Source organism: Tyto alba, unplaced genomic scaffold, assembly GCF_018691265.1.
Source record: "Tyto alba isolate M040663 unplaced genomic scaffold, T.alba_DEE_v4.0 Super-Scaffold_23, whole genome shotgun sequence".
In the NCBI taxonomy this organism is placed as follows: domain Eukaryota; kingdom Metazoa; phylum Chordata; class Aves; order Strigiformes; family Tytonidae; genus Tyto; species Tyto alba.
Genome location: NW_024881297.1, coordinates 6,457,821 through 6,477,988, shown reverse-complemented (window position 1 = coordinate 6,477,988; position 20,168 = coordinate 6,457,821). Strand labels below are relative to the sequence as shown.

The window sequence follows — 20,168 nt, the reverse complement described above, 5'->3', positions numbered from 1 at the left end:
ACCCTTAAGCCTTTTAATTTGGTCAGTGGGTGAGATGCTGTGCTTCCAGTGACCTGCCATGCCCTGAGCACAGCTGGCAAAGGTGGTACCACGAGGTGTGTTGTAGCCCCCCTCTTCTGGAGCTGCTTGTGGATATTGCAGAGCTCCCCTCCCCTCGTCTGCAGATGGCCTACCACTGCCTCTTGCCCTCTCTTTCCAAAGTACTTCGATATCTGTGCAGTTTCAGATACCGGGCAGAAATCTCAGTTCAAGGAGATACAGTATCTTTCTGGGCTTGTTGTTTTGGTTCAGATGAAAGAGAGATGGATTGCACATAAGTTCTGCACCTGGTATCTCTTGCAGGCTACAAATCCCAGTGATGCAGCTCAAAAGCAAATTGAGAAGTTCAGACTCAGTTTGTCATTTAAATATCAATTCAAAGAAATACTGGTTTCAGAGCTATTGGTGAAGATGGGCAGCTGTCAAATTCATTCTTTTTTCACGTCCTGTAAATGCAGAGCTGGAAATCATGATTACATAGTCTGGTTTAAAACTGCTTTCTGGTTTTGTTTTGTTGCATATTTTTTTGTTTGTTTGTTTGGGTTTTTTTGTTTGGTTGTTTGTTTGGTTGGGGTTTTTTTGTTTGTTTTTTTTCCCCCCCTGAACTTCATTAGCTAATTTTAACTAGAAGTAGCTTATTAATTCAACTTAATTTCTAATGAATCCATCTCATCCTTCTGAAGCCAAGTCTGATACAAAATCAAACTCATTCTAATCCTTAAATCATTAAATGAAGTAACTGACTTTTCTATCTGTGAATGTCAGATGGTAGCAGATTACTGAAGTACTTAACCTGAACATTATCTATAGACCGCAGCTCCCTCTTATTCCAAGTCAGAGTTATGAAGTGCTTTAATGTACAGTACCTGTAAAAAGTTGCAAGTTCTCCCAGTTCATTCCTGCTGGGTAGAGGAGCAGTTATAACTTGCTCTCGGGAACAGATCTTTGATTTAATGATGACAGTAAATGGCAGACTTTTAAAATGACCAGGAACAGATTGGGTTCATTCGGGTTGTAACAAGAGCTGTTCTGTCTGTGATGCTTCTGAGAACCTTCCCCTTTTCCAGATACGCAAATAGATTCTTAGCTCCTTGTGAAAACCTGACCCCAGCTGTGGGAACGGCACTCTTGACAACACGGCCATGAATTTTGCTGTCAATGAAAAAGTTATGTAGTTTTCAGGCTCCCAGAGATTTCCCTGTCTGCTGGTCGGATGCTGGAGTGCTGTGGATCTCCGGGCTGTGTGTTGTGGGCATCTAAGTTCAGGAGGAAGAGGTGGGCTTCTGACTCGAGAGTGGGCGCAGTGCACCCGCTCCCAGGGCCGGCACAGAGCTGCTGCAGCGCTCGCCAGGGGCGTGCAGGTTTCCTTGCCCAAACCTGTCCCCTGTTGTGACAGCTCTCTGCTTGGCCGGGACCAGGCTTGTCTCTGCAGGTAACATCCTAACAGCCCCACAGGTCACCCGCACAATGCAGTCACTAAGAGGGATGTCAGACTAGGAGACTATCGCTTAAGGAGTTGGTGTGGCAGTTCTGAGAATACGCGGGTTGGATGAGGCTGCAGGTCAATGATACTGGTAGCTTGTAAAGGGACCAAACCAAATTTGGAGATATTCATGTTATCTGTTTCCTGGTGCTCTTTTGGGATGATACCATCTTTGGATGTAGCTGATTGGACCAGTGCACTTTGGAGTCCATCTGGCAGCAGGGTAAAGAGGTGGTCTCATTGTACACAAAAATAAAAAGCCCAGCTTCTGTGGAGGGGGAAGATGTCAATTCAGGTATTCACTGACATTTTACACTTAGCAATAAATGAAAAGGAGGCAGCTAGAAGCAGGAAAGAATGTTTGTTAAAAACAAATATCATATGCTTGGGGAGAGAAGAAGAGAAGAGACTGTTTCAGTTGGAAGGGACCTGCAATCCAGTCCATCTGCCTGACCACTTAAGGGCAGACCAAAAGTCAAAGCATATTTTTAAGGGCATTGTCCAAATGCCTCTTAAACACTGGCAGGCTTGGGGCATCAACCACTTCTCTAGGAAGCCTATTCCAGTGATCGACCATCCTCTCAGTAAAGAAATGCTTCCTAATGTCCAGTCTAAACCTGCCCTGATGCAGCTTTGAACCATTCCCATGCGGGATGATACTCATCTATCTAGGTACTTGAAGAGTGTTTCCTGAAAATGTGTGGAAGAGGTAAAAACATCCAGCAGTTGTTTAAGCTTCCTGGTTTACATTCTGCTTCAGGCTTTGCTTGGTTCACTTCATTCTCCCCATGGGATATCTCTATTCCAAACAAGCTGGATTTGTAATGAGGAAGTACTGAGTTTCCAATATTAAATGGACAAACTCGAAATGTTTCCTCTAACAGTAAAACCCACCATGCTTGTCTGAATTTTGAACATCTGTCACTTGGGGAGCCGATGGATGGTGTTGTGATACCAGAGGAAAGAGACGGTGTGTTTTGACACCATTTGTTCCTGTCCTCCTGTGGCCTGCCATTAAGATCTTTGTTTCGGTGTAGAAGAAAAGGAGGGTTAGTGTCTTTGGAGATCTCTGTTACTTCACACTCCTAATATGAAAACTGAAGAATTTATAGGATGAAGGTGTAAAACATAGGCCCAGCATGACTTAAGATACGGGAGAGCTGGCCATGCAGTTGGAGCTTGCAATAAATGGTCAAAGATAAAATCTGTCCTCATTAAAAGTAGTGTGTGCAATATATTTATTTAGGCACTCAGCATCAGAAGAGCTGTGGCTCCTTTAAATGAGAAATATCTCTTCAGGAAATATTTTTTTTCATTTAAACTTAATTTGAGGAGGCTTGGAAGTAAAATTCAGTCTTGCAGAAGTGGATTATGTCTTGGTTGTTTTCTTTCCCTCTTCTACATCATCTTTCTTTCTCAGATCCACAAATAGCTTCTTCATCCTGGTTGCTACTGGCAAAAGCCTGAGGATCAGATTTTTGGACACACTTGAGTGAATCAGAAATGCTACGGTTGGAAGTTTTGTAGTCCTTAGAAGGGTGTTCTGAAGCGATACGAGGTCAATCAGTCAGATCTAAGCAAACTTAACGTTTTTTCAGAAACAGGACTGTGAAGAGATAGTGCCAGCAACCTCACTGCTGAATCACAGTATCATCTGCCTTTCTGCGGCTGCGTAAGCTGTACGGTGCACTGTCTGTAAAAATGAGGTTGTACACCTTGCCCACATCACATGTGTATTGTCTGATGACCATTACTGGCCGGAATGATTCTTTAACTACAACCTAGTGCATTTAAGTACTGACATCCTCAGTGGAACAAATGAACATGAGCTTATCTTTGACTTTTTTCTGCATCTCCAAAAGATGTGATGATAGACTGGGAAATACACAGCTCACTTTGCCTTTTCCCTGGAGTACCCTGATACATGGGAGAGCTTGTGGCTGGGGGAGGTGAGGGGGAGGCGGCTGTCCAGGAGCAGAGGAAGCTGTTGGGTGGAGCGATGGAAGGAAGATGCTGAGATCCTTCCTCATAGGAGTTCTTACCTTAAGCAGTCACTGTCTGGTCCTAAAAATGTGAGGCCACTGCTGAGATCTGCTTTGTAAAGGGCTTTGGATACCCTGAATAGTGTGATGTTCACCGGGCAAACCGGGAAGGACGGCTGCTTAAGTGCTTCACTCCTACTCCTGTGCTCCTGCCTACCTTACAAAACCTGACGTAACACCCTGAGGTTTGCACATGGTATAGGGAAGACTTTTTGGAGGAAAGAAACAATGCTGTGGGGATTTGGGGCAGAGAAGATGGCAAATTACATAAGCTTTTGGTAGCTTTAAGGGCACTCTTAACTGTCAAACTGTCAAAAACATTCACTGGGCCAGCTTTCCAGCAGGAGTATGGGTGCTCATTGTGGCTGTAGTTTATCGACTGAAGCAAAGGTACCCAGGCTCTTGTGGTCCTGACTGTTTGCACCCTCCCACTTAGCAGAAGGGTCCTGAAGCAGCAGTGACTTCTTGTGAAACGGTGCGGTCACTGCTATGTAATTATTATATCCAGGACTGTAAAGTAGTTACCCTGATCCGTGACTTGGCTTGTGATGCTGTCCAGTCAGGCTGGCAGCTGGCAAGTTTTTAAGCCAGTGCATGGTATCTTGCTTTAGAGCGGTACGCGTGAGATGCCCTGGGGGCAACATCTACCACTAACCTTGAAGATTGCTGCCATAGGAGCAGCAGCCTGTCCTCTGCCCTTGCAGACACCTCCTGTGCCTGTCTGCATGTTGTTTGCTCCCCTTGCAGCTCAGAAGATCCTGTCCTTCAACCCTGTAAGAACCCAGGCACTGTCAGCTTTCAGTTCTGAAGTATTGAAGGGAGCTGATTTTTTTTTTAACACCAAAACTTAAAGAGGCTTTTACTTAAAGCTAGTGGTAAGTAGTAGTGAGAGACATTTTTACTTGTGCTGGTGTGGGCCCTTACTCTGTCCTTTTACAGCTTAAAGCAGATAATATACCAACATTGATAGTAGTTTCTGACAGGTATCTCAGATTGCACATTGCCTTTAAATAACATTCCTTCCAATTTATCAAGTAGCATGTGAAATTATTACCTCTCTGATTACTGTGTTGTAAAATCTCAGTTAAGGTACGATGGGAAAGCATGTCGTAGTAATTTAAATTATAACTTTTTTCTTTAAATCTAAACGGAATCTTTATTGACACACTTCAGATATGACCTTTGTGTCTCTGGGTCATTTTCTGGATTTATGACGCACTTTGCATTCCTATAAAGCCTTTCACTGGATGATCTTAAAGTCTTTACAAGCTTTAATTAACTGAAGTGCTACGTCTCCCCTGTGAGGTCAGTAAATATTCTTAATTGATTTTTGCAGAAAGAGTAAAATGCGACAGAGAAATTTTAAAGGAATTCATCAATGCTGAGCAAAAAGCTACTGAGGAGGCAAGAGCAGAAGCCACAATTCCTGAACAGCTTTTGATGTGCACCATTTCTCTTTATTGCATAAGCATGCACAGGAAAGATATAAGCTAGTATAACTTCTGCTTTTTGACCTAGAAGTTGCTGAAAGCAACAAAAGCCTGTGGATGAGGCAGTCTTTTCAAAACTGGTTAAAAAAGAAACAAGCAAAGCCTGAAAGCCTCATTCCCCTCTAAAGACCTATTTTTAGGAATCTAAAGGAAAAAAAAATACGCCGGGGGGTTCTGTATGAAAAGTTTCCATCTGGCTACCTTTGGATAGCATACGTTTTAATGCGCTTGTCAGACCATTGCCATTTGTGCCTGGTGAAAAGCAGGGACCAGCCAGAGCGAACCACGCTGATGGCACAGCATAGCTGCTGCATGGTGTGCTGCCCTGAAGGGGGGTCGGGTCCTTCTTTGAGGCTGCTGGTGTAAAAGCTGGTAACTGGAGCTTTTGCAAAGAGGCAACATGAAGTGTTCAGATGGCTCTCATTCTCATTTTGATCATAGGGTGTTGTTGACTGTTGTGAGCAAAAGGGAAAAAAGATTTCCACTGTATTGTTGCTGACTACTTTATCAGAAAAATGGCAGTGCATAGAGCATGAGCAGAAGGTACCGTATTTATTGATAACAGTATGTGATACCCAGTTTTAAGGACCACCAAGGGAAGAAGCTTAAGAGGGCATCATTGTTGTCCTTTCACAGCTGTGGGAATCATTTAGTTGTGTCTGTCACTTCAAGTGACACATGGAAATTCTTTTTTACCCTTGGGTACCTGGTTGTTTCCTTTTGCTGAAGGTAAAATGATGCTAATGACAATGTTGGAAGGACTTTGAGGCTATATTCTGCATTTGAATGACCTGAATGCAGGATGCGGTCTCCCAATTCAGGGGCAAGAGGTGACAACACAAGCTGCTCTGTTGTTGAGATAAAAGGGGAAAAAAGTGCTTCCACTGGTATAAGAGTCACAACGCAGCAGAAGCGCTGGGTTTGTGTGTGGTGGGGTTTTGGTAGCGGGGCAGGGAGAAACAGCAGTGGCCCCTGAGAGAAGCTTTTCAAAGCTCCCCCAGCTCCAAGTTGGACCCGCCTCTGGCCAAGGCCAAGCCAATTAGTGACGGTGGTTGTGCCTCTGTGATAACGTATTTAAGAAGGGGAACCTGGGAGGAGGAGTTGGGAGGAGGATACCTATGCAAAATCCGAGGTCAGTAGAAGGAAAGAGGAGGAGGGGAGGAAGTGCGGTGGTGCAGAGACTTTTCTGCAGCCTGTGGTGAGAAGGCAGGCTGTGCCCTGCCACAGTGGAGGTCCATGGTGGAGAAGTGGCTGGCCTGCAGCCCATGGACAACCCCACATTGGATCAGGTGATTGTGCCCAAAGGAGTCTGGGACTCTGTGGGAAGAAGCAGCTCCCGCTGTTGTATTTCAGTGCTGGGAGGACTGCCACACGTGGGGGTGACCCGTGCTGGAGCAGCATGGGAAGAGCTGCAGCCTGCGGGAAGGACTCACGATGGAGAAGGTTTGTGGAGGACTCTCTCCCATGAGAGAAGAACCGCACTGGGAGAATGCAAGGAGCTCACTCCTTCTGCCCCCAAGGAAGAAGAAGCAGCAGGACTGACCACACCCCCCAACCCCTGCCCCATGCACTGCTGAGGTGAAGAGATCGAGAAACTGGAAACAAAGCTGAGCCCAGGAAGAAGGGAGGGATGAAGGGAAGGTGTTTAAGATATGGTTATACTTCTCACTGTCCTACTCTGTCTGTCAAGTATTGTTGTTGTTAGTGTCTGAATTAAATTGCTACTCTTTTTCTTTCCCCTAATGAGTCTGTCTTTTGCCTGTGACCCTAATGGACAAGTCATCTCTTCCTGTCCTTATTTCGATTCGTGAGCCTTTTGCCTCATTTTCTGCTTTCCAGTGCTGGGAGGGAAGGGGTGAGTGAGCGGCTGCATGGTGCTCAGTTGAACCCTGGGTTGAAACCACAACAGAAGGCAGTCCTCGCTGCTGCTGCTCTGAAGCACTTCCCTGGGAGCTGAAGCACTGTCTTTGTACAAAGCAGGCTCTTGACTGTGAAAGCTGCAGAAAAGCAGAGAGCAGCTCAGGCAAGGGAGGCAAAACCTTCATTTACTGAAGTCCTTGACAGTGGTTGTACCATTTTCTTTCACCCAGCACATGATAAGTAGATATAATAGTAAATGCAGTTGTGCAACAACAAAATTGAATGAGTTGTTTTAGGTGAAATGAAAATTGGTGAGGAGTTAACTCTAGATTATTATTGCTTTGCTGTTTGCAGCTCACATATTTTCTTCCTCTCCTATTCTTCCTAGAAAATAACCCCTTTTTTTCTACAGGGACAGTAGAAGGAAGACTTAGGCACAACTGATTTTTATTTCAGCTCAACAGATCAGTAATGAAAGCATGTCCCTCTCATGAGAGTGGAGATAGTCTCCCCCAAAAAAGTCTCTTTAAAATAGGGAAGGCTGGAAACTCTACAGGAACAGATTCCCGTGGCCTTGAACTCCATTGCCACAGGTTAGTTGTTCAGTTTTGAAACAGCAGTTATAATTTTAAAATTGCTTTGAATTCTTGCCTTGAGACTTTAATTGGGGAGTTGATATGGAACTGGCTGATAGAGATAGATCGTGAGGTAAGACAATATAAACTAAAACAAAAGCAGGTGATGGTAATAATCATTTTAAAACAGACAAAAGTAGCATCAAAATGAAGACGGGTGGACGCACAATCTGGTATGTAAATGCTGGGAACCACTTTATTAGCAAACGAACCAACCCAGTCAGCCATCCAAACTGAAGGGAAGTTTGAGGGGGGGGAGTGTATTACCTAAAGCACGGGAAGAAAGGTGGAGTGCTCCGCCTCTCCATTCACAGGCACCAACACATGGCATGGGTTTGGTAGGTATTGTTCTGATTAACAAATTGGAGTTGTGATTTTGCATTAAGGACCCTTTGCCTTGTCTCCTGTGGTTACTGCTGTTAAAGTTGGAATGTGAGAGTGATTTAGGTGGTTAAATGAAACTTAAACTGATACAGCTGGAGTGGCTTTTTGTCTGCTGTAAGACTGTGCATCCATAGTTATCTGATTATTTGTATATCTACAAGATCAGTTTGCAATATGTTTTAGGGATGCATTGGTGTGTGAGTGTTGGATAGGAAATAATTTATTGCTACCAAGCTAAACTTGGGTGTTTTTTAGCCAATTCCAGGTACCGACTATTTTGAAAATACCAGGTTTGAAATTCCCTTAATTGTCACAGCAGGTAGTTACTAACACTAGCTGGGGACTTCAGTGTTTGACACTTCCAACTTGGAAAAGCTTGCTGCTTTTCTTCTTTCTTTGGGGGGTGGGGGGGAGGGGAGCGGAAAGCCTCATAAACCCTGCTGCTCTTATCCCTTCTTCCTGTTGTCTGCCTGTGTTGTGTCTGCTGTGTTGCAGTTTGGAACCAATGTTTCCCCTGTATCTCTTTATGAATTAGGATAAGTCTGTTTCCTTAAACAGACAGGGAAAGGGTTAGGAGGACAGAGTGGACCTGACCTTTCTTTTTGACAGCCTATCTTCAGAGTTCGTGGTAGGATTCCTGGTGGTGGAGCCACCTACATAGGGGAAGAGAGTCTTTCCCTCTTGGGTTTTTCTTGAACATGACTGAAGTCACTGAGCAGCCACAGTCCGGATCAGGAAGTGCTTCCTGGCCATAAGCAGGCAAGATGCAGTACTGCACAGCTGATCAGTTGTTGGATCTGGAGGAGGAAATGCCGAGATGTCACTGCTTACAATTTTCTGTGGTGCTCTATTAGCTGCAAGTTTGTGGAGAACTGACAGACTTGAGGATAAAACTGTAGCTTTAGTCTAGAAAATGTAATGTACTGAATTGGTGGTAGGTAACTGAGCATTTTCACTGTTGAAATCCAAGCATCACAAAAGCAGATGACAGGCACGTTCTTTTTCTGTAATCTGTAGGATCGATGTGATGTGTCATCATTGCAGAATCACTGCCATGCTATCCATCCCTTTCGCTACATGCTCCTTTGGGTTTTGTAGCTATTTTATCTACTTTCAGCACCTCCCAGCTCACTGATGTTTTAGATCAGTATTTTGGATAATTCTGAGTGCATTGTATACATTCAGAGCACCCAAAATATTCTCCTAATGCAGTTGAAACCATGCTTTGATCTGAATTGCATGACTAAACTGAAAGAATCCCCCTAGATTCATTTTTTGCACTTAATATCCAGAGACCAAGGTTGCTGTGTATTCATATAGTATAAGAGGAATAAGTGAGTATATCTGGACCTGTATAACACTGTGGATTTAAGTTTCTCACTCTCCTCCTCTTCACCACCCCCACCTCCCCCCATTCGCAGGCCACTTTTATATCTGGCAAATCAAAATGGTATTTTGTAAAGTGTGTTTTTTAAAAAGCCGTAAGCAGCAGCCCCGAAGGAAAGCTTGTTTGCTGGTGGTTGGCAGCCAGCTGACTCGAAGGCCGCCCCGTCTCGCTCCCCCTGCCAACTTCGGGTCACAGGGTTGCACAGAGCAGCTCCGTGCTGCTACAGGCATGACAGGCATTAACAAGAAATGGCTCTTCCATGTAGAAACCGCTGTGGCAGCGTAATCTTTGTCCAGGGCTGTTTAGGCAGCAGACTGAGCTGCCCTAATGGGAATAAAACATACATTGGACCAGCGGTGGAGAGCTGCATGGATACGGCCTGTTAACAGCTGAAGGTGGGACTGTGCCGGGACAGACCAGCGTATTTTGCCATCCTGAAAAACTGGAAAAGAGGTTGGGAACTGAAAGGAGCGGCAGCAATAACGAGCAGAGGTACCCTGTGTGCTCTTTGGTTTTGTACTGGGCGAGTAAAAGGAGCAACAGCGGATAGAGGGACGTTTTGTTTATGGTGAGGTGGGCAAGTCCCTTTTTCAGACTGTTATACTGACAGCTACAAGTTGTCCCAGGGTAAATATCATCAGATGAAGTTTTTACATTTCTGGTTGAATGTGTTTGCCCACACTGTGATCTGTAACCATACAAAGACATTTACATCAGTGCAGCATATACTAGAATCTGTTTGCAAAAGCCTGCATCTACTGAAACTTTCTGTAATGTGGAAATTTAATCTTATGTCAGTTCCTCCGTATGAGCACATAGGACCTGTGGCTATAATGCACCTCAAGCTGGCGGGCAGATCAGTGCTTCCTGATGAGAGATTTCCATTGTGTCCGTACTGGAAAAGTCTGAATATATGTCAGCATGTACTAAGAATAATTCCCAGTGCCTCTGACAGCACTGAAGTCTTGTTTAGGAGTTTCACAGTTTTTAGATAGTAAAAGTACAAATTATTCTCCTTTCCTGGAGAGAATTGTTTCAGTAAGTCCTACACCAAGGCAGGATTATTTGTGGGTGTATCTGTGGGTTGTTTGTTTGTTTGGCTTTTTTCAATGAAAAATGAATCACAAGACTAAGGAAAACACCTCTGGACTTCTCAAACTAAGATCAGAATTAGAATAAATCAAGAATATGTTAAATCTGTGCTGCAGCTGTGCCAGCAGTATGATGGTAGCTGTCACACACCACAGTGGCATCGAATTGTGGTAGTTTGGAAGGTTGTCAGCAAACAGCAACATTAATGTAATTCTGACACTTCGTATATAATACCAGCTTCTTGTGTCAGAGATTTTAATATAAATCACTTTTTTTTTTTTTTTTATCATAAGCCTGCTATGAGAAGAAATAGAAATGCAGCAGAAATAGAGATGCTCAGATTTAAAACTAATGAGGTGAAAAAGAATTGTAGCATGAAGTGTTATTCTTGCAAATATGCAGGGGAAATAACATACTAAAATATGTAAGTACTCAAGAGTATTCTGAAATGCAGCTCTGAGGAAAAAGCTAGCAATGTAACTCAAGAAACAAATTTGTATTTATTGTGATTGTCTCTCAGAGGATGACATGTGAAATACTGGAAGGTTTGTTTGTGGCACCTCTTCCTTACAATGCTATACTTCAGCTGTCAACCTTTTTATCTGACTAGAGCAGTTGATGAGATAGGAGCTGTTAGAGGGGAAGCACGGGAGAGTAACCTGAAAGGAATGGCTGCATCTGTATCTCCTCTGTACCCTTGCTGTACCAAAGGCCAGGAGAAGTCATTTCCCTCAGATGCAGGAGTTGCCTGAAAGCAGAGCTCCTGAGGGGGGGGCTGAGGATGAGCTGCAAGTGACAGGCTATTTTGCGGGATTACAGATGGGGTATTTTGTATCATTGCAGCAAAATTTGCAAACTGTGAGCAGGATGAAGTTAGGGGTAGTACTCATTCAGGGATCGGTGGTAACTTTTTAGATCTGGATAGAAAAGACTCCTTACTCTGATGGTCAAATTGCTTATTTTTTTCCCTCCTGATTTTCAGTCTTCCTTGTGCTGCCTTTGGTATTGAACTGCATGTAAGCTTTTTTTACCGTACCCTTTGCTACCCGGGAGTTGGGAGAAACTGGCTCCTCCCATCCGTTCAGCCAACTGTGCTCATAAAGGACTTCGCTTCTAACCCAGATGCTGAGGGAAGCAGTTTTGCTCATAGGTCAGCTCCCTTGACACACTGGTCTGCTGGGACTTGACTGGATAACTCCTCTGGTGTCTCATGCTTGACTTGTCTCTCATTTTCAGGGCCTGGGCTGATATCAAGGCATTCAGAGGAAAGGTGATAACACCTCTCTCCTGCCCTCTCTGTAGCACTGTTGCCGCATCTTTACTGAAGTTATGCAGAGTGTGAAAGCTAAAATGGGATCTGGATTGGCTGAGGCAAGATCCCAAGGTGTGTAAAAGCCGTGCAAGCACAGCTAACCTGAAGGCTTATCTTGCTGTTAGCACAGGTTTCTGCTCTTTGTTATTATTTTATTGTAATTCAGTTACAAGTGTTAGCTCACCAGTTCTGCTGGGAGCTAGTGGGATTTCCCCAAGGTAACTGTGTCTTAGGCTACCTAAAGGATGTAATCTAAAAAATTTTGTAACTATTGTGAGGCTCAGCTTAAATGCATGTGGTGTAGGGGGCAACAAATATCCGCCTTTTTTGTGAGCAACACTGGAGCAATGTGCTTCCCTTTCCATTTAGGAAGGCCTTTTAAGACTTAATATTATATTCCATTACGTCTTTCAAGACTTAATATTATATAAACCACATGTCCACCAAATCTGTGCGTTAAAGGCTTAGCAATGTTAATGGCTCATTTTTGTCATAGCTTGATAGCACAATATGGGGAGCAGGTGGAATTCCGGGGACAAAGAAGGTCCTTTATAGGACCTGCACATTCTACTTTCCTGCTCCTTTCCCAGCACCTGGAGATTCATATTCCTTAGTTCATGTTTGTTTGACTGTGAGCAGAGACTCATACTTACAGAACCTTGCTGTTCAGTGTGGCTTTCTGGGAGAAATGTGAACTTGATGAGCGTCCCTGACCTTTCTGTCCTTGGCCATAAAAATCTTTCCACTGTATGCAGCTGCATGTACTACAAGTCGGTGTTTGCCTCCTTGAAATGCATCTGAGATTAACCTTTTGCAAAAGCAAACTGCAGAAAGCGAAACCCGCTCACCAGCTCAGTCTGCCCATTGCCACCTCTCTCCTTACCGGGGCATATGTTTGACCCTGGCCCAGGACTTCATTTGGTTTTCTGCAAATAAAAACATCTGCCTTGCCCCAACGAAAGGAACATTTTAATGAAGTTCTTGGAGACCTTCTGCACTTTGTCTGGAAGTCTAAATTTACTCAGGGACATAGGTTATTTTGGAAGAGCGGGAGCAAGAAAATTATGCCTTTGTTGTGAAGACTGAGAAAGCAGCCTGGTGGTTGTGTTTAAAATGCCTGTGCCTTTAATTAATGTTGACTGAGACTGCTCAGAAGAGAATGGTTGTATTATGCGCTGTGGCTGAGGGGATGTTGAAATACAGACAGGAGTTATCAGGCAAGTTTCAGTCAGGGCTGTCGTTGCTGTTGTGTTTCTCTTTGACTTTTAAATCCTTTCCCTTCTTGTTAAAAGAGCAATTCAGAGAACAGCTTTTCTTGTGGGAGCTTGTTTTACAGTCCTTAGGATCTGGACTTTCTGTTCCCAGTTGAAGAACTTAGGGAAAGTACAAGAGACAGAAGGCTGCAAGAATAACAAAGTGTAAATGAGTTGGAAATAAACATTTTGCAGTATGTTAAATATCATCTGTGGTCTAGGACACAGTCTCCCTGTGTTGGAGGGTGATGAATGTGTTCCTGAGAAAATCAGGATGAAGTTGCTATGGGAGAATGGGTGGGAGACGGAGAGGAGCAACGAGGCCAGGAGAAGCTGTTACTGCCCGAAGGTGCCTTGGGCAGGCAAGCGTGGACAATGAGGAAGAGCAGAGGGCAAGGGGCTGTGCTGTGGGTTGCCTGCATTAGCTCTGGAGGTCAGCTCTGAAGGCCAGAGTTGAGGGCCTGGGTGCTGAAGAGTTTCGGCTTCTGTGGCTGAAGGCGGCTTCCAAAAAATGCCCCTCAGGCAAACAGCATGCTAATGCTGGCCCCTGGAGCTCCGCTAGCAAGAGATGCCGAAGTCAAGGGAAGGGGATGATGTTGGTCTTTGCTAAATTGACAGATTGTCATTTTCATGCCTTTTCTGTGTAACTTTTTAAGCAAGACTAACTCAACACGCAGAGTGTGAAGAGCAAACATACTTTGTTACTTCCTCCTAGCATGAGGAACCCAGGGATAATGGTGTTACAGATGAAGTGACTCAGGATAAACCAGTGACTAGCAGGTTTTGGGATTAAAACACCTGGGGTAGGGCTGCTTCACTGAATGCCAAAAAAAATAAGAAGTCTTTGCACAGGGATGTTTGTCTGTGGCAGAAGCCAGGTGAAGGCCTGATGCTGCTGATGGGCAACATGCAAGGGAGCGAATGCATTACAGTGTGGGTAACATTTCAGAATGTATCTTGGTTCTTTTCTAAGTGCTTTTCCTGAATGCAGTAATGAAATGTCATGGTTAAAAAGTGACTGCAACTGGGTAGCAATTAGGGGAGAGGCACTACCTCAGAAGTATCTTAATATAAAACTTCCAACCAAAAGTCACCAGTTTGGGATATTAAACAGTAGTTTGTGACGATTCACTTTCCACCTCAGTGATTACTCATTTCTTTCCAGTTGATTATACATATATTGAGTATACATTGAGATCGAAGTGGTGAGGTCAGAAACATTTGTTTGCATTACAAACAAAAAAAAAGATTTTAAATCATCATTTGGGAACACTGAGAATTCAGATCAGCTTTCATGCTGACAGTGAGATGCTTGACCCAGGTCAAGAAACTGGACTGGATTTTATGGGCTTCAGCCCAGGCTGGGCCTGCTGGCCCAGGGGCCCGGGTGCCATCCCCTTGCTGCTGGGATTCTTCTGTTAAACCAGACAACACAGACATAGCTGCCTGGATCTGTGCAGTGGCAGACCAAAGAAATTGTTCCTGCTCTTTGTGCCTTATCTTTAATTCCCCATATTCGGTATTTAATTGCCCATCTTCAATGGTTTGTGACTAGAAATACAAAATGCTAGCTTGCTTGCAAAATAAGCGGAACGCTGCAGTTTGCAGCCAGATCCCAGGTAACGTGTTGCCATGGTATCCGACCAAACTGGCAGTGATCGGTGTGCCCACGGGCAGGTTATCAGCGTGGTAAGGGATGTTCAGGCGCTTACACTGGTTTTACTCTCAGATGGGTCAGGCGGGCGTCGGTGGAGGCGAGCGGAGGGGAAGTGCCCAAGATGGCGGCGGGGTCGGTGCTCGGCGCCTGCAGCCACGCAGGGCCCTGGCCACCGGCCCTGACCGGCTGCGAGTTTTTATTTATTTATTCAGGACCAAATCTCTTGAGACTAGAAAGGGAGAAGAACTGTTTTCTGTTAACGGGTGCCTGGGTGCTGTGGTAAAATCGGGCTGGAAAACTTGCTTGATACTCTTGGTTGACTGAAACTGTATGTGAACTTGACTTGAATTCACCAAATCAGGTCAGATAAAAAATACGACTAGGTTTTGTGTCATGTTTTCGACAAATAATGGGTGTGGAGGTGTTTTTCCTTTAGGAAGAACCTTATCTTAGTTTTAAAATTATCAAGATTGCTATTAAAATATGGCATAAAATAAACAATTTTATGAAAAATTTTCATGTTGGATTACTGTACTTTTTTATTGCTCTGAAATGAGCATTTTCAGTTCTGTTTTACCAAGGAAGCCAGAAAGCTTGTAATTTTGAGTCAGTGAAGTGACTATTTGGTTTTTCTTGGCCAGCACTCCACAAACTCACTTATTCACATAGCTATAAATAAGGATATCTTAATATTTTCATATCTACACATTTTGATTTATAGCAGCAGCAGCTAAAGAAAATAATTGCTTTCCCAGTCCACAGCAAACTCCTGAAAAATATGCTCACATATGTGTCTTTTCCTTCCTTAGTAGAGTTATACACATGACAGAAAAATCCTGATAATACGAAAATATGTGTTGTCTTTGGGCCACAGCCTGTGGTAGATGCTCAAAAAAAGGTTTATGTGGGGATCAAATGTACTTGTTGAGAGAGATTTTCATAAGCAACAGTAACAAAAGCAGGGGTCCCTTAGACTCCCTGGTGACACAGAGGAGACTGAATCCCGAGTTGTGGGGTGAGTTAAGGAAATACTGACTTTCCCACCCTGAGAGGGAGGGGGACAGGGAGTGTGAGAGACACCCAGAGCCTGAGGGACTGGGGCATGTCCTCTCCTAAAGGCTCCCTTTCTATTGCTTTTCAAGACAGAGTGTTGCAGGAGTCTCAGTGACTGTGTTTACCCTTCTACCTCGTAGCCTCATTGAGCATCGACCCTGTTGCTTTTTCCTGGCTGGACTGGAAATGCATTTCAGAAAATAAAAGCATAATAATCTTGTGCGTCACAGGTCATATCTTTCCTGCGGAGAGTTAATTCACAGAGCCTTGGGCAGGCTGTTGACACCAAGCTGGAAAGAGGATCGGGTAAAAGGCATGCTCATGCTGTTAAATGTGATCAGTAGAGCAGAGGGCTTTGCTGGGGATGGAGCCATTTGTTTTCTCTTCTTTCTGATTTTTTTAGGGAAGCAGGGGTTTGTTTCTTGACTCTCCTTCTGAAGCAGCAGGTGGCATGAGTTGATGAAAATGAAGTGGCAGTGTTTCAAGAACAACACAGATGTGATGTATTCTTTTAATCTTTGCAGCCATAGAGGGAACGAACAGCTACCTGGGTGGGTGCAAAGCTGTCTGGGCAGCCTTGCTGCTGGGCACAGGCTTCTGCCCTTCAGAAACAGCTGTAGCTGCTTCTGATGCATCCCCTCCTGTTGCCCCAAGAGAACCAGTCCCGAGGGCGTCTGCTGAGACTGCTCGCTGGTCAAGCCCTGGCTCTGATTTCATCTGTGTGGGATCATTAGCAACTTGGCATCTGCTAGCAGCTGGAGTCCTCACCTTCTCATAACTGGCTTTTATTATCCTTCCACAGTTATAACTGCCTCTTGTAAAGGGGAGCTCCACATGTGCATTACAAAAAATTGTAGTTGTGAGCCAAAGCTATGCTGAGGTAGGAGTTGTCACCATGAGAGCTGAGTTAAGTCTCACATTCCCTTCTTCTCTATGATGCTTGCAACACAGGCCTTACACCAAGTGTGACATGAAAAATAGCATGGACTCAAGGCACGAAGTTGTGATTCAGATCTCAGTTCTACCAGAGTGTTTCTAGGGGGAGGGGCTCAGGTGCAGTCTTCTGGTCCAGGGCAATCTCTAATGAAAATGCTTCACCTGGGTAGTTCCTGCATTTCTGTCTCTGATTCTGTCTGCCTCAATGCTCTGTTGTTGTCTGAGCTGCTACGGCTGTGCCAGCGTGAAGCCGGCTCCCCTGCAGGAAATCATGAAAAGAAGTGGCTGCCTTTCTGCTCTCTTATTAAAATATGCCAGGGGTGCTCAGCAACCTGGAAGGCCTGCATTTTTTAATAAATCCATGGCTGTAGGAGCCAGTTGTTCAGCACCTCTCCATGTATTTTCACTGTAGTAATTGTGGTGGTTATTAATGCCTTTTTCAGGTGCTGAGAACAGAGTAGAACTGCTGTTGTTCAGCAGCTCATCAGAAGTAATCCCTGTGTGAGGCAGCCTTGGCTATTTAACCTGCTTTAGGGATCCTTATTTAGGAAAAATGTCTCCAGTGAAAGGCCATCAAGCTGCAGAAAGCAGCACTGCTGATGGCAGCAGCAGTCTGCCTGCTTCACTTGTGACTGGGTGTATTTCCTTGGGGTATCACCAAGAATACAAGGTGCCATTATAGCTGCTAGTTTTTATAGAGAGATGAGAATGTCTTCTTTCTACAAAAGCTGTTCCCATAGCAGCTATATGCCTTAAGAATAGCTTTTTAATCCAATCTAGCTATTGAACGTATGTCAGAAGGGTTAAATGCAGTACAAAACAATAGGTTTAAGAGCCAGCATAGTTGGGTCTTACGCTAAACCACAAGCATAACGGGAATCAAGGCTTTGGGGCCAACTCTCCTTATCCAAGTACCTCCATGCCCATCACATCAGCATTGTGTAGGCATGTCCTGTTCAGAATTGCTTGTTGTAAGCTGACTTATCTACCTGTGTTAAAATAATATCGCAGGCTACTTTTACTGCAGCCTAGGGGACTGTGCGAGTCTGCACATGTTTTCAATGACTAGGCAGTTTTTAAAGATAACAAAAACTGAAAAAGTTTTAATGATGCAGCTAGACCAAGTTTAATAATGAGCCACATGAGTCTGGAAATTATGGTACAAGAAGTGGGGCTGAGGAAGCCAAGATAGAGGCTGGTTTGCATGTTTTACCTCTGTATGTATATGAAAAGACATACACAGAAAGAAAGGAGGCTCAAGCTGCAGATGTCAGGCTGAAGCACGGTTAACTTCCCAACTGACTTTTTTTTTTTTTTAAATGGTATGTCATGTCTGATAACAAATTTCTACCTACTGGGAGAAGGAATTTCAGTGTAAACCGTGTCTTCATTCTTCTCTTGCCACATTGGCATGGAAAATAGTAAAATGTAATTTGTTTGTATAAATACGTTCGCATCCTTCGTGCATATTGTTTAAACAAATAAAAATTCCTTAGGATTGTAATAGCCTTTATGTTACTGAGGTCCCTTTGTGAATCTGTACTGGGAAGTTAAATGAGCAAGGGGAAATGAGAGTTTTGTCAGATGATTGCAGCTCTTGGCATAAACCACAAAATACAGGCTCAGGACCATAAATCCCACAGGTACCTGCATTGCATTTGGAGTCCAGGGGCTGGGTGCAGTTCAGGGTTACATTCCGAGTAAAATCCTTGTCAAAATGGAAATGTCATCTGTAGCTGACTAATGGGGGCAGAGTGCTCCTTTGTCTGCCTGGTCCAGCTTTGGGCTGGGGACCACCTGCACTGTCTCCTGTTAGCCTTAGTTGTCATGAACAAGATTGAACATCACCCCGTGCATGCACACATTTCTAGACTGCTTGCTTTCTTCCCCTGGTTTCTGTGCCATTAATTTTAGCTTTGCAGGCAAATACGTTATGTGCAGCCGCTGTGGAAGGTGCCAGAGGAACACTTGGTATGTGTGGGCCTACACACTGTCCTACACTGGCCAGCAGTGAATAAACTGCTCTGCTGCCATGGTCACTGGGTGACTCGGAGCCCGGGGAGTCACCGCATGCCTCTGTAGCCTGTCGGCTCCAGCTCAGTTTGTGCAGACCACTTGCAGGTTTGGACTAGGAGCTCTGAGATGATGTACATTATTCCATTTTCAGCCATAGGCTCACAGTCTCTACTCCTTTGATCTCACAATTTACCAACTGTATATTTTTTCAGATATGTCAGAGTAAGTTAAATTTGTATTTCTATGTAATTTTTCTTTAGTGAGTATACCACTGTATGCTCAAGGTTGTATGTTACCAAGTCCCACTCTTGAATTACAGACATAGTATGTCAAGTTAGAAGTATCATCCTGGATAGGTATTGCAGTCACTGTGCGATAATGATACACCTGTCACATGAATATGTAGGGAAGTCTAACAGCATGGTTTAAAGCCCTTTCAAATGTATTCTTTCTACCAGAATCCAGTGTGGCAATTATATGAATCAAAACTAAGGTAAAATGTCTATTAATGTAAAGCCTGGAAGAAAACTGCACTCCAGCTTGAAATGCCGTCTTGGTATGTTTTAACACGTGCTTTAGGTGGACTGAAGAACTGGAACTGTAACTGAAGGAATGAGCTCTGAATGAGTGTAAGAGGCAAGCTCCTTTTTAGTAAAGGATAGCCTAAATTCTGCTTTCTTCCTTTCAGAGCCGTGGACATTAGTGCTGTCTTTACAGCTGGATCCCTGCTGCCCTCTAGGAATTTTTATAATGAAATATTGTCAGCAATACCACTATACCTGTATAGCAAGCTGTGGATTCCTTTATTAATATTCAGCCATCATGCTATTGAAAATACTTCAGATGTCTACAGGGACTGCTGAATTATCATATCCTATTTTTGTAAGAACTTCAGGAATTCTGCAAAGCCTCTCTGTTACTGCTGAGCTCTTTAAGGCATTGTCAAAGAAGCAGAAAGTTACTTGTAATTAAATAAACTAAGAATTAAATCGGCTTTTAATTTTGGCTTGCCCTTGGCTGTCAGCAGAACAGAGGTTGTAGCATTGAACAGCACTCAGTTTCAGATTTGAAATTTCAGTAGAGAGATGATATGCAACAAATGTAATAGAAATGTAATTTCTATCATTAGGAAGGTTTTCTACTTTAAATAGACCTTAGCAGGATGTTTAGCAGGTGATGTGCGTATCAGCTCTGTATGTTGGAATGAGAGGTAGATTCAAAGCAAATGCTGAATTGTAAGAAAGTTTTGTTGCAAACTGACATTTTGTAACTCTGACAATTAGGATCAGTTTGCATCTCCCCTCATAGGGAAGAGTAAGTGGTATGACAACATTGTGTGGGATCTGGCCCCTGTTATGAAAACAGAGGATTAGCTGGTTGTCTGTGGTTAATGAATGCAGTTTGATTAGCTAGGATTAGTCTGGAGATAAATGCAAGGAAAATGCCTAACCCTGGACAACTGAGTATCCTGAAAGGTCCTTTTTAAAGTATTCCAAATTTCAGTTTAAATTAATAAAAGTTTGAATATA

At 43.8% G+C, this 20,168-nt stretch overlaps 1 protein-coding gene across 9 annotated transcripts in view; it reads left to right on the top strand.

Moving 5' to 3' along the window:
- ARHGAP24 (Rho GTPase activating protein 24) overlaps positions 1–20,168 on the top strand; it is a 225,847-nt gene that overhangs the window by 139,837 nt on the left and 65,842 nt on the right. Inside the window, exon 1 of one of the 9 annotated variants that reach the window (XM_042796392.1) lies at positions 9,794–9,812. The exons of the other annotated variants lie outside the window; for them this stretch is intronic. The gene's annotated coding sequence lies outside the window, so the exon portion shown is untranslated. Of the gene's footprint in view, positions 1–9,793; positions 9,813–20,168 lie in introns of those variants that run through there. 9 annotated transcript variants of the gene reach the window in all.